Genomic DNA, 9,925 nt, shown 5'->3' on the forward strand with positions numbered 1-9,925 from the left:
TTTCTCATCCTGTTTTTGAGTTTTTGAATCTTGCGTGGATACTACTTTTTAAGTTGGAGTATACTGTTCTTTTGGATCAGTAGACCTCCCTCACTGTGAGTATTGAGCAAAGAGTTTGAGTGACTGTACACCTAGGTTCCCGGGGGCTTAGACCTCTTCCCCATTGGAGAACCCTGGCCCTCCATGTCGAATATTTGGTACAAGAGTGTTTTGGACATCTGAGAGAGTAAAGACAGTCCTGGGGCTTTGCTGTAGCTCCTGCGTCAGAGAGGGGGGTTACATTCATCTCAGCTCTGCAGTCTCATCTGGGTTCCCATCTGCAGTGACATCTAGTTGTTCCATGGCTCCACCCCACTTTGTACAGGTAGCAATATCTCACTTTGAATGAAAAAGTGGTATAGTGTGGACATGTCGTGGCATGGGCATTCCGGGGCAGGGCCAAGAGATGTTGCAAATACCTACACACCTGGGCATGTGCTTAGGTCTAATGTTGCATAAGTTTACTTCTGCTATGGAGGAAGCGTAAGTTAAAAAAAATTCAGGCATCCCAGAAGGATTTAAGGGGTTTGGGGTAACTCGGGGGAGTGCAGGCTAAAGAGCCAGTGGGAATTAGGAGGACCTAACTCTAGACTAGATTACTGTAATTCAATGTTTTTAGGCCTACCAGCGAATGTGACAAGACCATTACAACTATTACAGACTGAGTGAACTGGTGTAATTAGTCATGGTGTGGCCGCACACCTATTATAAAATTCCCCCATTTGCGCAGCTCAAACCCAACTTTATGTGGTTATGCATGCCCACTTACAAAATTAGGCGCACACGTACGTGCATAAGTGTATTACATGTTATAAAATGACATGGAGATGCTGACACAATCGTGTACATATGCGCTTGCATGCCTATTTGAAAATTACCATCCCTGGGCTTGATTTTCAAAATCATTTACACATGTAAAACTGAGATTTCCACGTGTAAATACACATTACCCATGTAAGTGGGATTTTGAAAATTGCTACAATATATGCCATTTAATTGTGCTTAGGATTTGCTCACATAAGTGCACATAATACACATAAATAACTTTAGAAAATTGTGCTTAACTCCTTCGAAAATTCACCTGTATTTGCACATGCATTTGCTAATTTGAAGGTGCACAATTTTTTTTAATTCACTTTTTTTTGTATATAATCTGTTTTTATTATCAAACCAGAAAACTACTTGGTGAATAATAATTTATGAACTTCTCTTCCAGGAATTTGTTCAAACCTTTTTTAAACCTTGCTACGCTAGCTTCCTTAACCACATCCTTCAGCAAAGAATTCTAGTTCTTAATTAAATGTTGAGTGAAAAATAATTTTCTCTCATTTGTTTTGAATGTGCTGTTTAATAACTTCATGAAGTATCCTCTAGCCTTTTCATTTTTTGAAAGAGTAAATAACTGGTTTACATTTACCCATTCTATTCCACTCATGATTTTATAGTCCTTTATCATATCCCCCTCAGTTTTCTTTTCTCCAAGCTGAACAGCCCTAACCTCCTTAGACTTTTCTCATAAAGGAGCCATTCCACCCTCTTTATCATTTTGGTCACCCTTTACTTCTGCTATGGATGAGGTATAAGTCTGAAAAATAAAATTTACACATATGTGAAGTGTTTGAGGGGTCTTGGATAACTGGGGGGGGGGGGGGGAAGTTCAGGCCAAATAACCAGGGGGATATGGAAGACCTAGTTGAACACTGGGCTAACTGGTGGATGAACTGGTGAAACTGGTCATCAGCTGGTTGCTAGGGGTGTGCATTCGGTCCCTACGTATTGGCAATCCGCAACGGATGTGCCAATATTCGTTGTATTCGTGGGGAAGCGAAACATATCGCGATTCCCCACGGATACAACTAATTTTCGCCAAATTATTCGGCACCAATTTAAACAACCCCCCCACCCTCCTGATCCCCCCAAGACTTACCAAAACTCCCTGGTGGTCCAGCGGGGGGTCCGGGAACCATCCCCTGTACTCTCACACCCTCGGTACCAGTTCAAAATGGCGCCAATAGCCTTTGACCTGCTATGTCACAGGGGCTACTGGTGCCATTGGTCAGCCCCTGTCACATGGCCATCGGCGCCATCTTGTGTCACATGGCCATCGGCGCCATCTTGTGTCATAGGGAACGCAAAGGCTAGCGGCTGCCAGTATTCAAAATGGCGCCGGCGCTAGCCTTTGCCCTCACTATGTCACAGGGGCTGACCCTCGGCCCCTGTGACATAGTGAGGGCAAAGGTAGCGCTGGCGCCATTTTGAATACTGGCAGCCGCTAGCCTTTGCCCTCACTATGACACCGACCGTCAGTCCCTGTGACATAGTGAGGGCAAAGGCTAGCGCCGGCGCCATTTTGAATACTGGCAATACGGCCCGAGTGCAGGAGGTCGCTCCCGGACCCCCGCTGGACTTTTGGCAAGTCTTGTGGGGGTCAGTAGGCCCCCCCAAGCTGGCCAAAAGTCCCTGGGGGTCCAGTGGGGGTCCGGGAGCGATCTCCTGCACCCGTGCTGACGGGTGCCAGGAACCAAAATGGCGCCGATAGCCTTGCCCTTACTATGTCACAGGGGCTACTGATGCCATTGGTCTGCCCCTGTCACATGGCAGGAGCACAAGGTGGCGCCGATGGCCATGTGAAAGGGGCTGACCAATGGCACCGGTAGCCCCTATGACATGGTAGGGCTATCGGCGCCATTTTGAACTGGTACAGAGGGTGTGAGAGTGCTCCCGGACCCTCGCTGGACCACCAGGGAGTTTTGGTAAGTCTTGGGGTGGTCAGGAGGGTGGGGGGTTTGTAGTAAATTTAATTTTAGCCGGGTAACGAATAGGATTAGACGTATAACCGTATCGGGACGCCATACGGACGTATACAACGTATCTGCCACGCGACGAATTCGTATCCCGAATGCAACATATGGCGTCCCTCTGCACATCCCTACTGGATGCGCATTCATTATAAAATGCCCTCACCTGCGTGTCCATAAGCTGACTTACACTGCTGAATGTGCACAAGCTTAAACTTAGGCACACATATACATGCCCAGGCTATTTTGTAACATGCGAGTGTATGTGCATGCATGTTATAAAATTGCCACGTATCTGGGCGTGCACCTGTGTGCCCATTTGAAAGTTAACATCTTAGTAATCAGATGAACCAATTCCATTTTTTCTAAAGAGTATGGACATAGAGTGCACCCCACACATTTCCTGTCATACATACGAAAGCAGCATCGGACATCTTCATATCCTCACAGTGTGTCCTCAAATCAGTCAATATCCATCAATCATGAATATTAGAGCTACAACCATATGTTTATGCAAGAAAGATCCTGAATAAAAAGAATATAGTCATAATATCTGGCAGTGATGTTGAATAATTCTTCTACTCCCCACTGCATGTATCAAAAATGGAACTACAAATATTTGTCATCCTATTTGCTGTAACTTTTCTATTGTGTTCTAATAGTTTAGCTCTATTAGAAAATACATCTTTCTTGTACATTTTCCAAGCTTCATTCCAGAAGTTTTTTCTGCATCTCCACTGCTTTTCATTTAAACTTAAATTTGGAAGAATAATGATGTCTAAGCCTAAAAACCTAACTGACCAGGAAAGCATGCTTCAGAGCTGTCTGATGACATCTATTATAATGTAACAGATAATTGCTATGCGTCTGTTTTCTGAGCACTCAATGAGAATGCCCAAGAAGGCAATTCTAGATCTGTCACTCTGTAAAGTGAACTGTAAATTATAGTTTCACTGGTTAATCAACTCATGAAAAAGTCTCAGCTGTTCCATTGTCCCACTTCAGGTAGGAAAACATCATCAATATAATGTTTCCAAAACAGAATGAAAGGTGCAAAAGAACAAAGAAAAAAATGCTGTTCAACATCAGCCACATAGAGACTTGGTGCATCGAGGCCATATCTGCACTCATTTGCAATAAACTTTGGAAGTAATTTTGAAAGGCTTTACACATGTAAATGTAACATACTATTGTAGCACTTTTCAAAAGCCATTTATCTGTGTAAGGGCACTTAATGTGAATACATCCTATGGACAATTCAATGGCATGTACTGTAGTAATCTTCAAAAGCCCACCTAAATAGGTAGAGTGTATTTACATGGGTAAAACCCAGTTGTAAGCCTGTAAATGCTTTTGAAAATCAGGCCTTAAGATTGTAAATGTTTTTTACAATCAGGCCTTTTAAGATGAATTGTCAGAGTTACACACATAAAAATCACACATAGGGTATTCAAGGAAGGAGGAATAGCCTAGTGGTTAGAGAAGTGGGCTACAAATGAGGAGACCAGGGTTTGAGTCTTGCTGTTGCTCCCTGTGACTTTGGGCAAGTCACTTTACCCTCCATTGCCTTAAGTACAAAACTTTGATTATAAGCCCTCTAGGGATAGATAACTACTTACTAAGGATGTGAATTGTGTGCCCGGGTTCGGCTAGAGGGGGAAAAAAATCTGATCAGTGGTGATGTGAATTGGAATAGGTTCCGATTCACATCGTTATTTTTTTTTTAGTAAGGCCCGACCCTTTAAAATTGACCCCTTACCTTCCCCCACCCTCCCGAACCCCCCCAAAACTTTTTACGATTACCTGGTGGTCCAGTGGGGGTGCAGGGACCGATCTCCCGCTCTCGGGCCATCGGCGCCATTTTGGCTGCCACTCAAAAATGGCGCCGATGGCCCGATAAAAAAAAAAAACCCACCCGACCCTTTAAAAATGACCCCTTAGCTTCCCCCACCCTCCCAAGCCCCCCAAAACATTTTAAAATTACCTGGTGGTCTAGTGGTGGTCCCGGGAGCTATCTCCCATTCTCGGGCCTTCGGCTGCCACTCATAAAGATGGCGCCGATGGCCCTTTGCCCTTACCATGTGACAGGGTATCCGTGCCATTGGCCGGCTCCTGTCACATGGTGGGAGCACTGGATGGCCGGCACCATCTTTAAATATGGCAGCGGCCATCTTTACGGCGGCGGCCATCTTTAAATACAGCGGCGGCCATCTTTAAAGATGGTGCCGGCCAGCCAGTGCTCCTACCATGTGACAGGGGCTGGCCAATGGCACGGATACCCTGTCATATGGTAAGGGCAAAGGGCCATCGGCGCCATCTTTATGAGTGGCAGCCGATGGCCCGAGAACGGGAGATCGCTCTCAGGACCACCACTAGACCACCAGGTAATTTTAAAATGTTTTTGGGGGATCGAGAGGGTGGGCGAAGCTAAGGGGTCGTTTTTAAAGGGTTGGGTGGGGTTTTTTTTTATTGGGCCAACAGTGCTATTTTTGAACGGCAGCCAAAATGTCGCCGATGGACCGAGAGCGGGAGATCGGTCCCCACGCCCCCACTGGAACACCAGGTACTAGTAAAAAGTTTTGGGGGGGTTCGGGAGGGTGGGGGAAGGTAAGGGATTCTTTTTATAGGGTCGGGGTGGGTTTAGGGGTTGTTTTGGTGTGCCGGTTTTCCCCGGCCTCCCCCTCCCCTGATTTATGATTTTTCACGATAAATCGGGGGAATTTCTATTGTATCGCGACTCTTAACGATTTTTGATGATTTAAAAAATATCTGACGATTTTTTTAAATCGTCAAAAAATGATTCACATCCCTACTACTTACAGTACCTGAATGTAAACTGATGTGATATCTCAGATCAAATGTCAGTATATAAAAATAATAAATAGCATATACTCACATATATGCTATTTTATAAACCTTACAATATGTGCAAAAAAGGGGCAGGCTGGGGTGTTCCAGGACGGACTTACTTGCATAAATGTTGGTGTCGTCTTGGAACGCCCCTGTCCTGCCCCTTTATTGCACACGTATTTTGAGGTTTATAAAATAGCATATGCGCAAGTATATACTAGTTACACTTATAGTATGTGCTGATTTTTGTGTGAGCAACTCTGAAAATTCATCTTAAAGGTATGATTTTATCGATTTGTAAAGCATCTACACGCTTAAAATTGGATATTACATGTGTAAATTCACTTTATGTGTGAAAGTGGGCTTTTGAAAATTGCTACAATATATGACATTGAATTGTCTATAGGTTTTACATGCGTAAGCAAGGGTAACTTTAAAATATGCACGCGTGCACCAATATCTGCAGCTATATGGACATGCACATGCATGCACATATATTTTACAGTGCGTGCAAATGCGTGTGCACTATATAAAATGCATGTAAATTTATCCAATAGCATGTTTATGTACCTAAAAGATCCGTGCCATGTATTTTCAACATAGCCAGATAAGTTTTGATTTATCCAGGTAAGTGGTGGCAAAAGAGAAAAGTCTCAAAAACTGCTACTTATCCACCTAAGTGGCACTGCTTAAGAACTGGCTAAGTAAGATATCAAGATAAGTAAAGAAAAAAAAGCACTACTTGGCTGGAGAAGTAAGAGACAGATAACTAGCATTTGAAGACTTAACTGGTGGTGGCTATCTTACACATCTGGCTAGGTGGCGTTTTTTTAAGACTTATCTAGATAAGTGCTGGCAAAATCGTCACTTAGCCGGATAAGTCAAACTTTATACAGATAAGTGGCACACATCTACTCTGTATGCATATTTGTGCTCCTAAGGGAGGCAGGGCAGCAGAGACTGGGGGGCAGGCTAGAAAGTACAATTTAAAGAAGAGCCGGCCTGCCCACCAGCCTCTTCTTTCAGCAGTTTTACCACCCAGCCCACCCATTTTGGGGGGACAGTTCACGAATTTTAGATGCAGGTCTGTGGGTGTGGAGAGTTGCTGAACAGTCACGGCATAGGGGGTGTGGTTGACCACGTCCTGGGTTGCACAACATGTGCAATGTTTGAAAGCTGGCTAAGCAGAGAATACCAAGTAATGTGGTATTCTCTATGTTGCATTGGTGGGTGGGTGTGAGATGAGTTGCCTGTCAAGTTTTCGGCTTTGATGGCCGGGATTGGTCTATGCACCACCCCAAATTTTATTAACATGTTTAATGAATGTCCCCTATTCTTTTACAGACCAGGCCTTGATGCACCACAGAGAACTTCATCAGTGAACAAGGATTGAACTGTAGGATAATATGAGGAGTGAGGCTTCGACTCCCTTGTGTCACCCGATGGTGCTACATTGCTGTGGAATGAGACTATGGAGTGTTTTGTAAAATTGGGGTGAGGTTTCGATGGTGCCACACTCCCAACGGTGCTACATTGCTGTAGCATGATCATATAGAGCAGTTGGTGAATTGAAATTTAGCAGGCAAAGATGTGGTCACCCTGGAGACTGAGAATATGTTAATAATTAGTAATTGATGATTAGTAATCAAATTGTTATATGCAATTGAGTTGTATGCATTGATCTATGCTACGGCCATATCCATCCAATAAAGTTCTTCTTTGCGAATGTTAGGTTAACAGTTGTCTTTTACAAATGCAAGAGGAGCAGTTGGGGATGGGGGAGAAAAATGAGGGTTGGGTGGTTAATCATAGATAGGCAAGAGGAGGCAGTAGTCCGCACCTGAGATGGTTGTGCTTAAGCATAAATTTTATGAATGTATATTTTGTGACCTATTTTGAACCTTGTAGAAGTGTGATCTAATTCATTTAAAATAAATAAATAAATAGAAATAATCTCCTGATGTATCCTATGGGAAGGTGGCTATGTTGTGTGCTTAAAATTGTTATACAGATGGAGGTCAATATTTATAAGCCATCTAAATGGCTTATCCAAATATATTTAGTTACCCGGCTAGAATTTAGCTGGATAAGTCAGGGGCATTCCGAGGATGTAACTGGGAGGATTTTACTTCGCAGACTAAGGCCTAGATTCATCATTCTGCTATAAATGTAGTGGAATGATGAGCTGTGGTGAAAAAGGGGCAGGGGGACAAAAGTGTGCATTATTGCCCACAATAACAGCCCATTGCATTTTAGATAATGACCCCCTAAGTTAACTCCAATATGTGAGTGAGAGAGAAAGAGAGAGAGAGAGAGAGAGAGAGAGCCTAGCTATAATTCCTCCAACACTAGATAGGTATTTATATCTCTATGGGAGGCCCACCTAGTAACTTGAGGGAGGTTTAGGTATTAGTGTAGGGGTTAGGGGCCACTTTGACATTCAAAGTGAGACATACGAACAGAACAGTGCTCTCTTGTGAAGATTTGATGACCCTCGGAGTGAGGAAACTCACTCAAAGATGAGATTTGTGCAATGTTCTCTCAACCTAGCTTGATGTTACCCAGGTAGAGAATTACCAGCTACACATAATTTCTTGAAGAATCAATAGATGACAGTTCAAAGGAAACATGTTTTACAGATTTCCTTTTTATATCCTGAGATTGGTGTAAATCAGCTTGGCAGGGCCTCCCTGCGAGGCAAGGTTGCTGCTGGTACACGTGCAGCTAGGAGCAGCACATGCCACTCTGACGCCATCTTCTTCCTGTTCCTTTCTGGCCCTCTATAAGCAATAATGCACGGTGCACTTCAGGACTTAAAGGGCCTGCAGCAGGAAAAGTGCCATCTGCACTACTTCAGGAACCTCTGGACCTGGCATTGGCACTTCAGCAATGGGTTCCCAATTCCTGTATTCCTGATTATCATCTAGCTTTGTCTTCTAGCCTTGCTCGTCCAGCTTTGTTTTCTCCAGCCTTGCCTCATCCAGCCTAGTCTTCTTCAGTCTTCTTCATCCAGCCTTCATTGTCCAGCCGTGCCTGGTCTTTGTCCATCTTGTCCAGTGTCTTCTGTGTGTCTACATCTGCCCTTGGCCTAACTCTCTGGATCTTGATCTCTTGCTTGTAACTGACCACAATTGCCTGCCACCTGGACCTGATCTCTTGCTAGGACCTGACCACGATTGCCTGCCACCTGGACCTGACCTCTTTCATGGACCTAACTAGCCTTGATAGCTGCTTGCCCTGACCTTGGCCTGTCTCTTACTCCCTTAGTCTGCTGCCTGCCCTGACCCCGGTGTGCCTTTGGATTCTCGCTGCACTGCCCTATGGACCTGCCTAATTCCTGCCTGCCGCCAGAATCCAAGGACTCAACCTGTGGGGGAGTCAGCTGGTATAGGTGAAGCTCCTGCCTGTCCCACTACAGGATGTATTCTCCGGATGCTGGCATAGGCCTCGTAGATTCACCTGCGAGGCTGCATCAACTATGCTGGAGCAGAAAGGGCTGACGTCCTTCCCCGCTACCTTTCACATTGTTCAGATGGTCATGTGTATAACTAAGGGTGCTTCAACATTTATAAGCTCATATACTTGGAAAGATGGCAAGGATTTTCTGAGGAAAATGTTTAAAAAATGGTTGCATTGAATTCAAAACAAAAGTGATGTTTCACAGAAGTTTGTAATGTATATGTCTTTACTTGATAAATAGTTGATTTCTGCATTTGGTACATTTCATATTTGTATGTAGTTTAATATTATTTGAAAACCAATGTGAAACATTATCAATAGAAAACTTACATTTCTGGCATAGTGAGAGATGTCAAACTTTAGACAAAATTATGCAAATTTGCCACATAATTGCTGCAGAATTTTGAAAAATATGCTGCAGGAAACCAAGGGCTGTGACTATATTCTTCCCCCACAAGCAATAAATTATTGTTATTTTAAGAATTAACAGATGCTTATACAATTACTTTAATTTCATATTGCTATATTAAATTTAAACTGTAAGTACTGAAACATCACTGCAAATGTGATTATTCTAAATACAATTACTCAACATTCTGGCTGTGGTGCTTCAGAATTACATTCTGCTAATCTAGGCTAATTGGCATAAGGAAATGGAGAAATACTGCCTTTCGTTTTCTGTGCAAGTACTGTAAGTGAATGTTTTCTAATAGATTGTATTTTAAACATTGTTTTCCAGAAATCAAATTCGTTTTACAAGTTTCAATATAAATTCAATA

General features: G+C 43.4%; 1 long non-coding RNA gene across 1 annotated transcript in view; it reads left to right on the forward strand.

Moving 5' to 3' along the window:
* The window catches only part of LOC115082047, a 67,143-nt gene extending 59,650 nt beyond the window's left edge, over window positions 1–7,493 (forward strand). Inside the window, exon 3 of the long non-coding RNA XR_003854060.1 lies at window positions 7,032–7,493. This is a non-coding gene — a long non-coding RNA (uncharacterized LOC115082047). The remainder of the gene's footprint in view (window positions 1–7,031) is intronic.
* Window positions 7,494–9,925: the final 2,432 nt, after the last annotated feature.

The sequence above is a fragment of the Rhinatrema bivittatum genome, chromosome 1, assembly GCF_901001135.1.
Source record: "Rhinatrema bivittatum chromosome 1, aRhiBiv1.1, whole genome shotgun sequence".
NCBI lineage: Eukaryota > Metazoa > Chordata > Amphibia > Gymnophiona > Rhinatrematidae > Rhinatrema > Rhinatrema bivittatum.